The sequence below is a fragment of the Lutjanus erythropterus genome, chromosome 16, assembly GCF_056507025.1.
Source record: "Lutjanus erythropterus isolate fLutEry1 chromosome 16, fLutEry1.hap2, whole genome shotgun sequence".
Classification (NCBI taxonomy): Eukaryota; Metazoa; Chordata; class Actinopteri; order Lutjaniformes; family Lutjanidae; genus Lutjanus; species Lutjanus erythropterus.
In genome coordinates this window covers 12,951,053-12,970,675 of record NC_139332.1, presented here as the reverse complement: position 1 = coordinate 12,970,675, position 19,623 = coordinate 12,951,053, and positions in this window count along the sequence as shown.

Sequence of the window (19,623 nt, the reverse complement as noted above, 5' to 3'; positions counted from 1 at the left end):
AGAGTCAATATGGGGCCAAATGTACGTAAGACTGACATTTAGGCTGGAGAGAAACTGAAATGTGGCACAGAGATAGACAGCATGAGGAATCTCTCCTTGTCTCAACATGCTGCTTTTCCTGAATGCTTTTCTCCACCAGCCATCTTTCCCGTCACATTTATTGTATATTCGAGATACTTGCTAGATTTTCAAAATCATGTTGAGTAATAAAAGCAGCGTGTTTACACTGAGTTAGCCATGGCAAAGCAGTCCTCATGACCAATAGAAGAGCAAGAGCTTGCTTGTAAACCAGTGTAAGAAACTACTTGCAAGACTGAGTCTTTGCAACACACTAAGCGTCAGTGTTGTGCCAGTTATTTATGCTGTTACAAATTACTTTCATTGCTTTCCATTTATCAGCCAAGCCCTGTTCTTCTGTCAAAACCACCACACCCACATGCCACTTTTTCAAATGTAGAGATAAAGTAGTGCAATGCGGTACAGACAGCCAGTATGGCTGTAGACAACCAGAGAAAATCTTGGTAAACTGAAATCTTACCTACTCTTCAACCAGTCAGTTGGTCGATGAGGAAAAGAAACTGGAAGTTATTAGCCACGGGGCTCCCTAAAAACTTGGTATTTCACCAAGGGGCGGAGTGTTGTGTGTCTGATCTGCATTCTCATCAGCTCGCTTTGGGTTGTCTTGGATAACCTAGCAAAACTATTACCTAAAAAGTTGTTTATTAACCTAGTCTTTACCTTAAACCCAAGAGGGAGTCCAAATCAGCTACAGTGCACTGAGTGACGCTGCCTCCTAGCCTTAATGGGCGCTCATCTAAGTTACACCATGTTGCCAAGCAAATTCATTTCTGCAGTTTGACCATTTCTTTTTGACTCGTAGCTGTATTGTTACCACCAGAACATGTATAATGAGTACATTTAGTGTTACTTACAGCAGCAACACAAAGACACACACAGCAGCAGTCCGATGAAGTAAAACCCACGCGCATGTTCTCATCGCAGTTTTTATCTACCGAGCTCTTCTGTCCTCTGAGGCTGGGGACCATTTTGTGCTGGTACTTCTACACATCTCTTCCTGTTATTGCAACATCCAAATCACTGACCAATTAATTAAAATGCTTGCAATAAGAAAAATGCAAGTACAAACATACATGAACTCATCATATACTAAACCGCCACAGAGAATATAAATTCATTGGAGCTACAACAGATCTCTCTCTGTATTCATTACGCTCCAAGGATACTCTGTCTGTACGTGGTGTATCCAGCAGGCTTCTCTTTGAAGAGTTTCCTCAGCCTATCCCCTCCCCTCAGCAATGACCTAACAGCCTCAATACAGGTGAACCATAGACTACAGACTCCATTGCCATTGTCCTCAATACAGCAGCAAACAGAGATAATTTTTCATTGAAAGAAAAGCAAAGAACGGCACTGAAGGCCTTTTCCCGATGGGAAAGATGCTCTGACTGGCTTCAGCGGTTTCATTTACCAGCTGGCTCTGTCAGTTGATCTGACTGGTTGAAGTTAGTTTGTGTTAGACATGATAGAGAGATGGTTCATCCAATCAAGTGTTTTATTTGAAAGTGTCTGCCCTTTTCCAAACAGATTCTGAGGACAATTTCCCATGGTTCTTTGTAACAAACCATCTGGTTCAAATGTCCTGTCAGGTTATCCCTTTACTGCATGTCATCCACTCCGTTCCTCCCCCTTTCCCGTCACACTCTTCTGCTGTTCCTTTAAATAAAGGCCAAAAAAAGCCCATAAAATTGCCTATTTGAAAAAGTAACTACATAATTAAATATTTGAATGCAAAACTTACATGAAGGGCCCACCCAGTGCGAAGCCGCTGCGCCGGTGGCACAGATGGCTTTGCTATTTTACACCAGAGCAGTTGCCATTTTTGCCACATTTGCAAGATAGCAAATGCACTTGGTCTGGCACCTGTTCTGTGCAGCCATGGGCAGGAGGTCTAAAAATGAAGGCAAAACAAAGGCGTGGCCCAGCATGTTTGCTATCTTGTGCTCAGTGCACTGGAGTAAAAGCCAATTGCGCCTTAGTCCAGCTAAAACCTGGTCAAAGTGCAAAGTCTCCGGTACAATTGGTCTGTCTGCAGGAGATACCAGCACGCACACACACACATCTCCACACTCATAAAACACATTCATTAATGTTAAACACCCTGTGCATGTGCATAAAATTATTCCCACTAATAAGGAATCAGTAATTATTATAATAGTTATAAAGCCCAATAAATCTCAACAAACCTGCAAAGTGCACATGGGACAGGATTGTAGTTATGAGATCATTTTATCAGATGAGTCAGCATGACAGCTGGAGCAGCTGTTTCTTATGTGTTATCCCCAACACTGCCACCTCAGTGTGATGACCAAATGAGTCATTCGGCAAAAAAGTTGAACCAAGCTGCACTGGCTATTCAAATCCATACAAGCATACCTATCTTGGTAGATGAGTTTGCAACATGACTTTTGCTGTATTAATTTTTCAGAGCAGTAAAAACTCTCGCCTCATACTAAAATCAACAGTGCAGTGTTTTTGCATCCAATAAACCTTCAAAGTCATGAATCTATCACTCAAACTGGACTTTTTGGATTGTAAAATAACATGCAGCCTCTTGCACTGAAAAAAAATACAAACTTTTCACAGCCGCTTCTCAAGTCTACAGGAGTCTGGTTTTTCATAAGATACTGTTTTAAGATTTTAGGTTTCCTGTAGGTGGAAATTAAGCACATTTTGATTAGATGTTTTGGTGGCAAATAATATAAGAAACATAGACCTTGGCAGCATACCAAAGGGTTCAACTATGTGTCACCCCTCTGTGAAACTGTTTAACAGGAAGAATTAGCTCAGGAAGTATGGAGAGATGGTGGGAAGCAGGGCATTACTACAAAGGCAACCAACCACTGTATCATTACAACATGAAAGCGAGAGCCTTGTTAAAGGTTGCCGTCTGCCACATGCCCCAGAAGTCCTCGTGCTCCTTAATCCACCCTGCTGGGCTAGTAAATTCCCATTTAATTAGAATGCAAATACCACTAATAAGGTTAATATACCAAGACTTGTTTTCATGTGACCAAGGCATAGAATGGGAAGGAAATTAAATGATCCCCAGAAATTGAGCGGAGGTTCTCAAATGTCACGTACGAGGCAGAAGTGGATGTGTGGACGCGTGTGTTCTCTTTATAGTCATCATCAACAATCTCCTCCATAGTTTTCTTATTGGATATTAAAGTGAAAGTAACAAAGATGGAGAGCAAAAAAGCATAACAGGAGACAGAATGAGGGGAAAAAAAACAAAGAGAATAAGCGGCCAACAGGAAGAGAAGGGAGAAATTTGAACATCACTCATGATTAGAGGCAATAAAACCGATAGTGGTCCATCAGCAGTAAAATATAGCCCACAGGAAGGTTATGTTCATTTTCTTCTATGTCTGTATGTCTGCATATGTGTGTGTGTGTGTGTTCTGCCACGCCTTCTAATCCTTTTTTTTTCTCTCCTGAAAATAAAGGCTCATCAGGCTCCTGAAGTGTGATGGGACGTCATATTAGGATGTTTTGGTGCAGATGGAGGAGGCACCTGTAGTGGTTGTGAAGAGCAGGGATGGGAGGCAAGAAAGATTTAAGTGATGCTTTAAGACCCATTATGGACTATTCTGATGAGGGAAATATGGCCTGCGCAAGTATCTGCAGAATGACACCTGCGAAATTAGAGTTGCGACAGGGTAAACAGTGAGTCAGGGGATCATGTAAGGCTCATAGAGTAACAATTGCAAACAAATCGCTGAGGCGGGGTGCATTGTGCCACAAGGTTACTTCCACCTTCATGAAACTTTAAGTAGGCATCAATGTTTAAAATATGAGTTTTACGGCAAGCGATTATGCCTAAATAAATGCAAAGCTTTGTCAGCCAAATGTTGCACCAATCAAAGCTAATGTCGTCAACTTGCCAGATTGTTTTCCCCTCCTAACCCTCTTGTCCGCTTGACACTCTTCCCAGATTGATGTGTGTGTTGCAAGGTAATATCTTTTAATCGGGGGTCGGATATATAACCCAGCCAATCCTTTTTTTTATTTGATATCCTTGTCATGATTGATAGATATCATCAAAATTAAAGGCTCAACTTTGAGGTCAGGAAGAGTGATTTGCTGTCAGCGCTTCTTTAATAGTGAGAGGAGAGCTGGCGAGTCGTTTCTCTTTGGGGACAGTGAGAGAAAGAAGAAGAGGAGGAGGAGGAGGGGGAGGAGACGGAGGGGGATAAAGGAGGGGAGGGATGGCAGGAGGATGAGAAAGGTGGAGGAGAGCGTCTTATGAGGTTATTAGGTTTTAATCAATATGGTATATGGCCAGAAGATGATTGGAAAACAAACCTAATCTGGGAAGCAATACGTCTCTCATTCATCTCCCTGGCTGTCTCTCCCATGGATCTGCCTGGCTCCTATTGCCACCTTTTTCCATTCAATACACATCACGGTGAATGTTGGATTCCTGTATATAACACCACTTATACGAAGCAAACAAACAAACAAACAAGCCTCAGTGACACCTGGAAATCTTGCAGATGATGTGAACTTGTGGCTTTTTTTCACTCTACGTAAATAATTTTAAATCCCAGAGCATCTCCTAGAGCTTCAAGGACCTTGTTGGAGACATTCAGTGTCAGATTTACTGACTCTCATGTCATCCTTTTGAGCAGAAATGTGACACATTCTGCTCCAGACATGACCAGTCATACTACGTACAGCTGGTATCAAACAGGCACAGGTGTTTGCAAGGTGCACATCTCATGCAAAGAATAGGAGGTGGAAAAATGTTAACAGATGCATTCCTGATTTGTGGCAGTCGGTTTTGTGTGGAAAATCCTCCAACACTTGAACAAAATCTTGGCATTCATACCTTTAGGCCAAATATTTTTAAACGTGTGCATCACAAAGGGGTATGCTGCCGCCCCCTCCCTTTTGTAACAATAATAGAGAAGGTATCTCTGTTTGCTTGAAGAGCATGAGACATTTTGATATTTTGGATGTTTCCTGAATGATGTTGGACGTCAGTTTTCATGATTCAGCTGGGGGATGTTTCAATACCCTTTTTCCTTCCTGATATGGATTCTGATGCACAATATACCTGAGCTGATACCGGTGCGTAAAAATCTCTGGCAGCTCCTCGAGAAACTCTGACTCAGAAATACACAGTCCACTGGATTATTCCTCCTCCTGACACAGACTTCACAGACCTCCTGCTTACCAAGAACTGGCCACAAAAATATGGACCTTGCAATGCAATTTGATGCAGAGATAAAGCTGGTGTTTTTCTCCTCCACTAACCATAGATTTTGCTGTATGGTATGTTGCTGGGAAGTAGCAGAGTCCTGTTTTAGGGCCAATACATGACATAGTATTGGAACAGATCATAGACTCATGTACTCGTAGATGTCCAATGGCCTTTTCCAATACTAGTATGAGTATCAGAACAACTCTAGTATCAACAAATTACAGCATGAAGGTTTATAATAATAGTTTATAAATTTTAATTTCCATAATCAACTCAACTAATTTCCATTAGTTGCACTGGCTTCACTAATGGAAGTTTTTTTTTTTTTACAGTATCATTGTAATAAACAATGGTCCATAAGCAGGTTACCATCACAACAAAGCAATGGTCCCAATTCACTGGTTGATTTTTTTCACCCACAATGCAGTGTGACTCACCAAATGTAGACTGTGGGTATGAGCCTGCCATTGGCTGTCTATTTCATCTGCATTGTCAGTCCCCGTCCCTTTTCGGAAACAACAACAACCTCCGAGCCAACTTATTCACCGATAATGGCAAATTAGCACCTAGTCGCTAATGTTACAGGCATAAACAAGCTAGCAGTTGTTACCTTTGCTTTTGTAGGGATCTAGCAACTTTAATGCCAAAGCTGACCTTCCCACCTGCAACAAGTCACCCTTCAACACAGTAGTAGTGCATCCTGGGTTTAGTGCCGTCCAACAAGACTGTGATTGTGCAAGACTTTTCCCCAGTGTGACCACAAATTTGGAGCAGTGACAGAAAGAACATTACGGTGGATACAAGATGAGATTCCTTTCTATGGTTGCTGGACCTGTCATGAGGATTTCCACAATGAGAGATGCCAGCTGAGAAGCTTTGCTGGTAAGTATACCCCCTGGGTAGACATTCCAGGGTGGATCCAGGACACGCCGGAGGGACTACATCTCCCATCTGGCCTGGGAGCTCTTGGGGTTCTCAAAGTGGAAGCTAGGAGGGAATTGCTTGGCTAAATTATTTCTGGGCTGCTCTGCTCACCTTTTTGCAACTGGCTCTTAATGAGTATTCAAAATGGATAATCAAGTGGAAGCATAAATCGCTAACCACAGCTTGCGGGATCTATAATTATACCTCAAAAATTATCATTTTTACACACACAAACTTGTTGCAAATTACCAATAACTGGCAATTTTGCAAAGCTGTGTTAGGATACAGTACTTGCACACCATTTAACACTGGTGAAACTATATAGGAAAACATGTTTATTTATGACTGAGCTAAAACTGTTATTATAGAGGTCATGGAAAGATTGGGTTTTCTTTTGTGAATGTTTTCTGAAAAACAAAAAAACACCAAGTTCAAATGCCACCATCAGGTTGGTTCTCAGATCCTTTTTATAGCCACACACACATGCACACACAAACAAGCCTGAGTGGATAGAGTCACTCATGCATAAAGACAGCAGGCACCCCGCTGCATGAATCAGTTTGCTCTTGCCATCCTTTCATCAACAGGCCTGTAGATCACTCAAAATGTATTTCTACACAGCATGGAATGATACCACATTGAACATGACATTGGGGGGATTTGTTGAATGCATAATGCACAGCTGGCTGCAATAAACATGCTCTGGTGTATGTGTATGTATGTGTGTTTTTTCCCCAAGCCAGGCAGACTAAACACACAAACTCTTATCCATCAACACTCTACTTTAAATGTATGCAGTCATACCCATTTGCACCTTACTGGTACAATATGAACAGGAACAGGTGGAGGTACAGGGCCTTGCCTAAGGGGACCTCAGCGGGGGTTGTTAAGGGAAGGGGGAGTTCTCAATAACTTTAACCCTCTTTTTCCCCCCATACACCTGTGTGTTACATCAGCGTGTTATTATGCACAGATGCAGATGTGGCAGTGCCCTTTTACTCGCAAACTGCCACCACATCACCCCTTGGTTTTTCCACATTGTAACAGAGCCCAGGAGAGGGATGCTGCAACAGAACATGACTAAATATTTCAGCAGAGCAGATGGCCAGGACTTCGTCGGTACTGGAAGATTATCCAGACACTGGATTCTAAAGCTCCCAGCATGTTTATTGCAACATTTTGACCAACAGGGTGTTGGTGAGTAGTCTTGCAGAAATTATACAGTAGACAATAGTTGACATTTACTGTCCATCTGCTGGGATAGCAGCCACACCAATTATGTGGAAGGAACTTTGATCATTGGGTCAACAAGCAGTTTGGAATCAAATCATTGTGCTCTTATTTTTAAAGGTTTTTCTAAGTAAGCGCTGGCAAAGCCTCAGTCCCCTTAGTTAATACTGCTACACCTGTCAAGCTTTCCCATCCCAGTTTACGATGACAACAAGGGGGATTTTCTGCCTGAAATTCAATGATGGACAAAAACAGTCTTCTCTCATCTCCTGCACTCCTCTACTCAGAGACCGTGGCTCATACTGGCTAAATTGACAACTGTCACTAGCTAGCTAAAGCTTGCTAGCCAGTTAAGCTAACGTTAGTTTCATACGTCAGGTAAAAATGAAAAAAAAATTACAAACCAAAGTGCTGTATACAATTGATGGCTATATATCATGTGAAAGAAAAAAAAGTAAAAAAAAAAAACTGGAGGTCAAATACACAAAATGTCAATTCTGCCACTATGGGGTCTTGCCTACATTAAAAAATAACAAAACTTGTAGTTTTATGATCGCATGATATCATGGGAATCATTATCTTCAATTTTAAACAACTGCCATAGCTGAAGAACCTCCATCTGACAGGCTGAAATCATGTTAATGGACATGGTAATATTAAAGTTTTATTCATGTTTAGTCATGCAAGCAACTTCTTTCCTCAGTCCCTGGTATATCCAATGTATCCTGTGTTTTCACCTGAATTATAGCAACTAGCAACTAGCTAGCAATGGCAGGCAGGAAATGCAACCCTACCTGGAATAAATTAGATATTTCTCTGCATCTGAACGTTGTTGGAAACATTTGGGATGATGTAAGTGCACAACTCCACAAAAATATGACATGTCTAGCATTTATTGCTTTAAAGCTACATGTTCTAGGTCAAAAGTCAGCATCCTCGCCAAGAGAAAAGAACAAGACAGGAGAAGTGACCAAGTTATTATACAAACCAACAATTATTTAAACAGAAAACCACAGTAAAAACGCTCTGCTCTTTGTAAACAGTGAACACCACTTAAAAATAATATGCAGACTGAACAATAAAACAATCAAACCAAGATAAAGATTCAATATTCATTAAAAATGCTCCAGTAACAATACTGATATGAATTAGTCATGTAAACACAGGTGTTACCTATGATAGTAATGAATTTAATGGAGCAGAGATTTCCAGTGAGCCAACATGCACACAGCAGCACCCTGACTCTGTTTGACCCGAATGCAATGGGACCTTAATTAGTATCACTGGCATCACCAGTGTTTACCCACTATTTCATGTTTCATACTGCTGCTGTGAAAAATGTTTGTGTTCAAACAACAAACAGGTAAGTAATGAAGCAGTAAGATTAACAGGTAGTCCCTTAATAAAAATCTGTGAAAATAAGTAACTGTTATCGATAAGAAATTCAAAAACAAAGTATGTCAAAATATAATATGAAGTAACAGTAAAAGTTGCCAGAGCTCAGTATTCCACAATCCAATATGATCTTTTATCCCAGGACTACAATGCCACTCAGGTGAACATCGCGGAGCCTCAACTTCGAACTGCTGACTGGAAAAATCGTCTGTCTTTTGAATGAGACACTGACTTGTCTTCTAATTAGTCCACAGCTGTGGAGTTTCCTTCAAGAGGCTCGTCGGCAGACTCTGGAGGAAGCAGGAAGGGAGACAGCAGGTGAGCAGCGTAAACACAGGAGGTACTTAGAAGAAAATTAAACCTTATCCAGCTGTATCCCTCACACATGGACAAGCAAGACAAATGCTAGATGTCTGCTTTATTGTTTATATTTTTAAACTTTATGTGTCACTTGTTTGGCCAATGTAACATTTAGGTTACTGGAGCATCAACCTCCCCAAATTCAAATTAAAAAAAAAAACAGGTTTAGCATATTATATAGCATGTTAGTATGGAATTTCAATTGCAGCATCTTAAGTTAAGTCATTTACATCAATCGTTAATTAGCTAGTCGGCTACCAGTTTGCTAAGATTAGCTATCGGATGTATCTTTCAAGCTAGCAATTAGTATAAATTAGCTAGCTAGTTAGCATATCTAAATACAGAAAAGGAGAAAGTTGACATGGCTAACATTACCCTACAGTCTGATCTAGCATCCAGGACCAGCTTCCACAGTGGCGAGTGTAGAATGAAATTCTCTTTGACCTTGACCTAATCCATTTCTTCCACTTTGCTGTTGAGTTTTTGTTTTTGAGAATTCTTCAGAAAAAGGCGTGACCCTCCAAATTCTTTGAATTTCAAGTGTCACCCTGCAAACAGCATTAGCATGCAGACCTTGATGGGCCTGCCATGAATACTTGCCACTACTATGCTGTGATTGGGCAATTGCTATTCGGGGAAGGGTTTAGTGAATGATGTCTATCAAAATGTTGTTAACTGGCAAATGTGTACTGATCCCCGCCAGACCACAGTGAGTGATGAGACCACTGGGACCACAGTGGACTGGCCCTGCGGGACTAGTTAGTATGTGAGGGGAAGGCAGAAAATGACACCATAATTAGTCAAAATACTGTAAATTGATTTTGTTTTTAACATCCAGAAGTGAACTATACAGTAATAGCAAATTATTAGTATTTTAATTAGTTCAATTTTGCAGTTATGTTTGCCTTGTTTTGCTCTTAATCCTGATCTGGATGGGAGGTACGCAAATCTACTCGTATTTTACAGCACTTTGTCGATGCCTCCTTGATGGCGTCTCCGCTTAACTGAAAAATGAAATATTCATTAAACAAACACATTGCCTCTTTTACTCATCTCAAAGCCCTGGATAACGAGTATGTGGAGAGAATGAGTATGTTCGGGAGCTGTGAGCAGTGATTTAACGTCAAGTTGAAGCCTTTTTTAGTCTCTTCAGCCTGTTAGGAGGAAAACAGTGGAACACAAAAATAGTTGTTTGTATCCACTTGTGGTCGAGACAACACTGAATTATTTAATGATGTCCTTCTGCATTCCTCTTTAAAGGTGCCAATGCAATAATGCTCAAACAAGATGTTCAATTACTCTGAAGCTAAATCCACGAATCTTACATCTCATTCTGTGCCTCCTTATATCCTACAAGGACAACTTGATCAGATTAGTTAAAGAGGCTGAGTTGGTGTGCAACAATATGATAATGCATATATGCAGGCGTTGGAAAAGTAAAATATAATTTATTATCCATCATGACATCCTTTTTGGTTAGTTATTTAGATATGAATATAGACGCTCGTTTTCTGAAAGCTCATGGGTAAGGACAAAATGAAGCAGTACTCCTGGTAGTCATAGCGGCAGTGTAGCCAACTGTAACCAACAGTTTAAGTGAAACATCACCCAACATGGTGAAGTTGAAAAAATGTCCACAAGTATTGGAAATGACATTTGTCGTCAATTTTTACCAGCAAGGAGACTGAACATTTATTTCAACAGAGTATAATGTTGTTCAAAAAACGGGAATAAATAACTTCCAGCTGCACAAAAATAAATACTTGCGGCCTTATTAAGATCATGGATGATGTATACTTGCAAATGAACTTATTAAGTTATAAACTCATTCCCTAACTACTTAATGCTATGTCTTCATTGTCCATGGAGTCTCGATACTCGATAGAGGTAGTGTATGGACGCTGTCCAGTCCAGTCTAATAGGACTGCTTTCTGAGCTAACTGGCTAATGAATGCTACAGCACAATTAGCAGCAATGCAACAGTGACTGCAGCGTTACACGAGAAAAGGTCGGTGTTGCAACAGTCGCGCAAACCAAATGGCAAAGCGCAGTTCTTGAATGTAGTTTGAGGTCTTTTTTCCCCCTGCGACTAACGAATAAATGAAAACACAGTTGACTAAGACTCTTGGCATCAACTAACAGTTTACTTGACTATTAGGGGGCAGCCCTAATTACAGCTTTCTACAGCATCACCATGTTTGTTGTTGTCAGAAACTTTTGACTCTTCTTCTTCTTTGGGGGAAATTCTGAATTAGAGTGGTGCCATCTAGTGGATGTATTGTTTAAAATCCATGCCAATGTAAATGACACATGGAAGTATGTGGACAGTTACGGTTATATCATTTGAAACTCTATTATAGGTATTACTTTCATATTCAAAGTGGGCATAAATAAGCCTTAATACAGGTACCTGTTAGTATCAAACGGTGTCTGTTCAACTGCAGGCTCTGTCTTTCTTTCTCAGATACACACACACACAAGCGCACACAGATTCACAAGTGGACACCCCAAGTGATGGAGCTCTCTGTATTTGGAGGAGGCCCAACTCATTAGGGTGATTGTCTGAGAAGCGCCTCTGACCACAGATCATGAAGTGCATAATTGGCCCTGCATTCACAGTGAAGAGGGAGAGTATGTGAGTGTCTGCCTGTTTGTGTGTCTGTCTGTCTGTCAGAGTGAGTGTTGTGTTTGAAAGCGAAATTGAGATGTACTGGAAGTACATGCAAATCTTTTTGCCATGATGCAAAATTATGCTCCCACATTTTTACAGATGATGGATCTTGGATCATAATTTTCAGCTCGTTAGAAGATTAGAAATGGGCAGGGTCAGTGATCTTTAATCTGCATTTTTAAGCCTAAAAAGTTTCATACCAAAGTTGTCAACATTTGAACACGTAAGGAATATATTATTGAGTATTTTTTGAGTAAGTTACTTATTGAATACCAAATTCCATCTGAATGAGGCTGGCATTTTAATGACATACCATAAAATGCTGTGTTAGCTTTAGTAGACAAAATGACTGATGATTCTGTGTATTACTATAGGACAAAAGAAAATGTGCAGCAAATTGTGAACACTTTTGTGTATGGCACCAAAATTAATAATGCAGCTTCCTCATTGGCGGAGATAGATATATAATGCATTAGCACTATGCAGGGGGTCAATGAATCATAAATAAGACTTTGAAGATCAGCATCAGCAAGAGGGATCTGTCTGTCTGCTACTGTCCTTCCCCCTTGCTTTCTTTCTCTCATTCAAATCCATTTCCACCTTCCATTTTTTTAAAAAAAAAAGCACTGGGTAGTGATGGGAGAGGATGAAGGAGGAAGGAAAGAAGCATGCAGCAACAATTTTGGATGCAGGACTGAGAGAGACACAGACAGAAAGAGAGATAGAGAGACAGAGAGAGGGATGGAGAGGAGTTAATAAAACTGCATTAACACTACTGTAATGCTGCTTTACACCCGAATGGGCATCTCTGCACCTTGATACATTTATGTTCTAATTATCTGCATCATTGAGGTTGATTGATTGGCCTAATATGATACGCATGGCACCAATTTAGCAAAGAAACCAATCTGTGACAGCTTTTGTTGGCACTCGCATCCTGCTTCACGATGCTAGTGTTTATGTCTTCTGTTCAAAGTCAGTTCGACTTGAGCCAAGTTGTGCTGTTTACGAGAGCTGGTGACTGAACATCATCAGTTGCATAAATACCTTGGAAACACTCTGTCTTTTTTCTGGATGAACAATGATAAGATTTGTAAGAGTAATTAATGGCAACGACCGAGGACTTGTGGTGTTCAGTCATGTATGAAGTGATCTCCCATTCACCACCTTCATTGTGGCACTGACAGATAAACAGGTGACAGGAATCAAATGGCAGATGTTTGTAATTAAATGGGAGCTTGCCAGTTGGAAATTGTGTTTACTTTCCGGCAAGAATACTCTCTCTGGAAAATTCAAGGATGCACTTTTAGCTTTGAGGCTTATGTGTCAATTAAGAATCAAGAGAAATATCTCAGATACTATGCCTGCATAACTAGAAGAGTGCACTTAGCAGAGTGCAAATGCCCACCAGGCTACAGATGGTGAAGCACCTACTGCAATGCCACCACAACTTTCAGATGAAAGCAGCAGAAATTTGCAGACAGAAGAAGAAACTCACAAAGCAGAAATTCAAAATAATTTACTCTTGTTGTTGCCTCTTCCTAGGTTGGAGCCTGCATGTCCAAGTGGAAGCTGTGGCTATTCAAAAGATTACTGTTTTGACATAGAGCTGATTAGACTGTCCTAGTAACTGATGTAATTCTAACAAGTACCCACTATCATGCTACATTTTTAACGTTTACAAGTAGCAAACCAAATTCAACTAAAATCATTGAATTAAGCAAGTTACAGTCGATTTTGTGGTGAATTCTGCATCTCTCAATAACATAGAATGTGGAAGTGCCTTAAACCTGCATTCTTACTAATGGCCAGCAGGGGGCAATTCTACTGGTTGCAAAAAGAAATTTGATTATTTGAAAAATTTCAAAATGATCCAACTTCTCACCTGATTTACTACCTGAATAAATATTTTCTTGATGTGTTTATGGTCTCACTTGCTAGTTCCAAGTCTTCTTCAATGCATCATGATGTTCATTTGGTAAATACAGTGCTTTAGTAAAATAGGTGATAAAGCAGGGTATGCTTTGGGCATGGCTCCTGTGCAATTAATAAATCATTCATACTGAGTCTGTCCTGTGTGACACACTGGGCTCTCGAAACTTAGATCAAACTGTCCAACAACACAGTGCTGACCAAATATGAATCAAGATTCTGTTATCACATTGCCTATTTCTCACTCAAAATGTTTTTGGAAACACATACTGGTGTACTGTTTAGCTGTATTACCAGAAAATTGTGTCCAGATGGCTTCTGTTTTGTGTCAGGTTTCCAACAGAGCCCCCCATAACTCAGATCAAACTGTCAAACTAGGCAGAGTCGATCAAATATGGATCAATATTCTGTTACTACATTGCCTATTTCTCACCTAAGAAGTTTTCAGAACTGTATTTCATTGAATTCATTTACTACCTGACCTTGAACACTATGGAATACTAATAAAATGGCAACCACACAAACACATGTGGCAACATACAGTTCCTTCAACTTGTATGCTGCCTAACTTTAGGGGATCATAACATATTTCGTATGGAATTAATCTGCAGATGCTCTGGTTTAAAATGAAATGAAGGATTTCAATGGATCCATGACAAAGGTTAAAATATGATCTGCAATGGACTAATACGCCTTGTTTTTAGCCTAGCAGTTGTTGATGACTTGTAGCCCCGACTGGCTAGTAAGAGGAGGTATGAAACACAGCACTTAATAAAATAGGTTTTTCAAGGTTTTTCATAAACTGTAAATCACTGCAACCATGATATATCCTTGAGCATAAAGTCATCAGTGTGGACAAAAAGTTTTAGGTTAATGGGTCCAGTAGTTTGCAAGAAGACGGATATAGATGTTTGATCCAGTCCTACTGGTCACTCACACATGCACATATACGGCTTACCTCTGGTGGAGATAATAATACAAGTCAAGCCAAATTTTCTATGTAATACAGCATGAATGTGATACTACACATATGGTGATTACTCCAGGAAAACCAAGCCTCAAGGGAGGGGATTGAGACCGTACATTGGCCTGACCTGCATTTAGCTTATATTTATTCTAAACGTAAAGCGGGCTAATGGGTATATTCAATGACACCCATCTAAATGGATGTTGCATCTGACTATAGGGTGCAGGAGAATATGCATTGCGTATTTCCTCCACATCCCCTTGCCCTCTACAAACTCTCTCTGGAAACTCATCACATTGCAGCACATTACAGGAAGGTTGCATCCAGCATACTGCAAGCCTTAACAGGGCATCATTAGCATTAGATGTACCATATAGATGGGATCATGCCAAAGTGACCTTGGCCTGAAGAAATTATTGGAAGTATGTTTAAATTCATGGCAACAAACACATGTACACACATGTACTGGCTCATGCACACACTTAAAGACACACATGTCTGCAAATACGCTGCCCTATAGTGAGGTAGCAGCTCTATTTGACCGAGCACCAGTCACCTGTGGAGAATGAACCACTTTGCAAGCGATCAACGCTATCATAAAACACAATGAGCACATGTAGTGGAACACCCAACCTTTACCGTGATCGCGTCAGAGACAAAGCATTGAGGACAATGGTGCGAAGGACAAATGGGTCACAGATTACCACCAGTGACCAGTGAAATGTGTTACAGCAACGGAAAGCTATGTAGTCTCTCCGTTGGACACAGTAGCATCGGAGACTTCAAGCCCCTGCTCAGCCAAGATTGACGACGAACATGAAAATATATTTGCAGTGATTTTGTAGGCAGTAAAAACGCTGTGTGAAAATAAAGCAAAATGCTTGTACAGCAGTTCTTCAGTCGCTGGATAGAGAGATGTTGAATGGAGTGGACATGTGGTCATGCATGGAGGAGGGCCAATCTTGAGAGGCCTCGCCACTGGAGAGTAAATCATTAAACCGACGCAGAAACACATACTTGAAAATGTTCATGGAGTGGGGTAAAGAGAGGGAATGGGAGTCTGAGAGGGCTGGAGCGAGGAAGAGCTTAAAAAAGTGAGCATATCAGGGGAATTTCAAGTGGTCGGTGAGAGGGAAAATAAAAGCTGAAAAGCATAAACATTTAAATGCAGGATTGTGGGGAAAACAGTTTTCATCCATGCATACTTTAAAATATGGACTTTTGCAGACACTGGTCCCCATGCATGCACATGTGTGCTCAAACTGGAAAGTTTCTGAGACTCAAAACTGTTGAAGTCACTGCTGTTGGATGGCCCTAAGACGATTATTGGATTCCAACCTCATCCAGTCAAACATTAATGTATCTTTCTTTCAAAAGGATTAAACCTCACAGAGAAGAGGAATGAGCAAAACTGGCAACAGGAAGGCAATTATATAACACTGTTCCTGGGAGTGGGATAATATTTCAGACCAATACTATTGACCCTTCTTAAGTCCTGCCCCTTTTTGCTCTGTGCTCCAATAAGAGTTGAGGAAGTTGGATATCTTTGTCAACTTTCTCCTTTACGTGTAAAAACAGCATATAAAATTCCATCTTAAATGAGGTGACGTTAATGATTGCTGTAGATGAACTGGCTAGTTAGCTTGTGTTTTCCTAACTTTGGCTCATACACAGCACAGGGCATATCCAAATGCAGGAAACAGGAAAGGAGAAAGTTGACCAAGTTGTCAAGTTCGCTCAACTGTCTTTGGGGCACAAGGCAAAAACGGGCAGTACTTACTGGACAAAAACTACACAATATTAGTCTCAGAATTTTGTTCTGAATGTAATTCCACACTTAAAGGAGGAATCTGTAATATATTCACTGTAATTAATCATAAATGACAGTGATGTTTCATCAGAGATCATGTTAGAGAGAACATGTTAGGTTGAAATACTTGCTTCACTTGATGTGAACGCTACAGCCACAGTGTCCCCCTTTAAAATTTCTGCTCTGAGCCTGAATAACTTTTTTGTAGGTAAGTTACAGATAAATCAGAGTTCAAATTAATGTTGATTTTTTACGGAATGAGTAAGTGTCTGTTTATGTGTCATAAGATAGATGTATGTAACTGTTCATAACTGTTAAAACTGAACAAAGTGCTAATATGGCTTGAAAAGCTTTGAAATAGGTGGCTATGTAACTCATCATACAGTGTGTGATATTTCAAAGCAGCAGTCTTTTGTTTTCAGGATAATGAACTTAAATGTACATTGGCAGTCAATTACAATTATAAGCAGCTGATCAACTTACAGTGGAGGACTCCACTTGCTCCACGTGCTTGTCATTGTCAATTTATGTTGTGCACATCCTGCATTCCTTGGATATCCGGAGCTTGCCTGTCTCCGCTGTGTCATGGGATGAGGGGGCAGGGAGAAATAACCATAGCGTCAAATATTGAGGTTCATGCATTTGGAAGTGAGCCCTGCAAGCTGTTTTGGGTGGCTGTGCACGCTGTGTTTTACTGTCTTTTTTTTAACGGTGTAGTAACATTGACGTCAATGCGTGCCAGACTTACTTATATGGTCATACCCCGGCATGTGCTCTAGGCCTGCCCGCTCCCCCGCTCTGCTTCGGAAGTTATATCGCTGCTCTGAGGGGTGAACTATGAAGCGAGATTAATGTGTTAGCGAGCTATGTTGAGTCTAAACCCAGGATTTTCAGTGTCACAAAGGTGGCTCTCTTTTAACCTGGTAACCATGGTGACTTATACTAAACTCATAACCTGGTCGCAAGCAGGTTACAAGCCGAACGAATCCATATTAATGTAAAACATGTAACAGCAGCACGAACTGTCTCCATCGCGCTGTTACACATAGCAGGATGCAGAAAATACAAGGAAGAGATGCAGCAAGAGGCACAGCGTCCTGAAGATCTACAAAGCTTTCTGTGCGGGCGATGGTGTGTAGCTGTTCTATAGGAGTCCAAAATCAAATACAAAGGCCTGAAAATGAGTATAATAGGTCCCCTTTAAGATACAGTCAGAGATGTGGCAGATCAATGCCACACCTGTGTCTTCTGTCAGTGTGTAACTGACGATGGAAAGCTCAGAGCAATTTGACATTAGCAACACAAAAGCACAACTTGTTGTAAACACATTAGACCCCAGACAGATGACACATGTATATTTCACTTCTAGACCAATTTACCTACCTGTTGTGTTACTGTTGTGTGACTTCACAAGCTGACCAGACTATGCACAAAATGGAGTGCATTAAGATAATTGCACGAGTGCCTTTGCAAGGGAGGAAATGAAAACAACACACCTACGCAGTGCATTATGTTAGCATGCACACAAGCATCTCAACATGTAAATGGATTGTCCCACTTTCTTTTACAACCCAGGAGGTGGATAAAATACCATTTAGCATGAAAAAAGTTTAGTTGAGAACAACACTGAGAGTTTACAGCCATGCTAGTGCTTCTCTGAGGTTATGATTGCAGCTATAAAATGCTGTTTGTTCAAGGTAAAGCTGATTTTCCTGTTAGCTGTTACTGGCTAGTTCCTATAACTTCCATTAACATGATTTCTACCAGAGTCTGTCAGATATATTTTCATTAGCGATGGTGGTTGATTAAAAGAAACTCCCATGATCCCTCGCTGCTTCAGGACATCATTAAACTATGTCTTTTTTTGTTATTGTTTGTAGAAGGACTTCTAGCAGTGCTTTACCAGTTGTAATTACAACTTCATGTTTGAAAGGAACACTATTTAGCAGTTGGAAACTCGCAATTGCAATACTACTGAATGCATTGTTAATTTATAAGTATGTTTTAATTAGAATATAATAACCTGATAATAAGAATTGTTGTGAGAATAAACCATTTATATCAACAGAGGTAACCACGGAGGCTGCTGTGCTTTTACCTGTTGATCCCATGAGGCACAACACATCTGTGTCACAGTTTTGATTTGTCTTGCACAGCTGCATGCCCCCACCAGCAGCGTGTCAGAAGCATTTCAGCAGCAGAGCATTTTATCTGGCTGATTATAGACTTGCTCAGATTTAGTTGATTTGGTCCTCTTCCTTTGCCTTTTGTGCTTCAATGTGAATAAGCAGGTCACATAGTTAAATGATTTATTTTCTCTCAGTCTTTATGAGAGTCTGCACGGGGTCTTATTTTGAAAGCTGACCAGATTTTCTCTGCTTTTTCTGTGTCCGACTTCCTGTCCACTCGATCAGCTCTTTGCTGATTGACGCCGCATCTGTCAAAAATAGATGCGGCGTGTACTTGAAGTGAAGTGGAATGGAGAGACGCTTCTGGGACGCACCAAAGCGCTGCTGGTGGAATCACAAGCATTGTGTGGAATGGCCGTGATCATCTCTGAATGATGTGGCGCAGCTGTGCCTTGTGGAATCAAGCTGTTACAGTAGCCAACAACAGACAAAACAAACACTGACTCTTGATATGGTCTCTGGCATTTTTCTCATGTTTCGCTAGCCACTGTAGGTCCTCATTCACATTTGGAAGGAGCAGTGTTTGCAATTTGCAAGCTCATCACTAGATGACAAACTCCCACACACTGGTCCTTTATGTAGAAGTACAAACCTTTCTTCTCAAACTACTTATGTTTACTTACTTAATGGTTGTGCTAGAGGAAAAATCAAGCGGATCACCAAAGTCAGAGTGGGAGATGAGAGTCTGTATCAAATTGCATGGTAATCCATTCCATGGTTGTCCAAAAATTTCACTTTTCACTAAACATGTCGACTTCCTGGTGTCACTAGGGAAAAGATTAGAGAATCAGCAAAGTCACTGGACGACATCATCTGGGAGCCATTAAAGTCTTTACAAAATTTGGTGCCAATCCATCA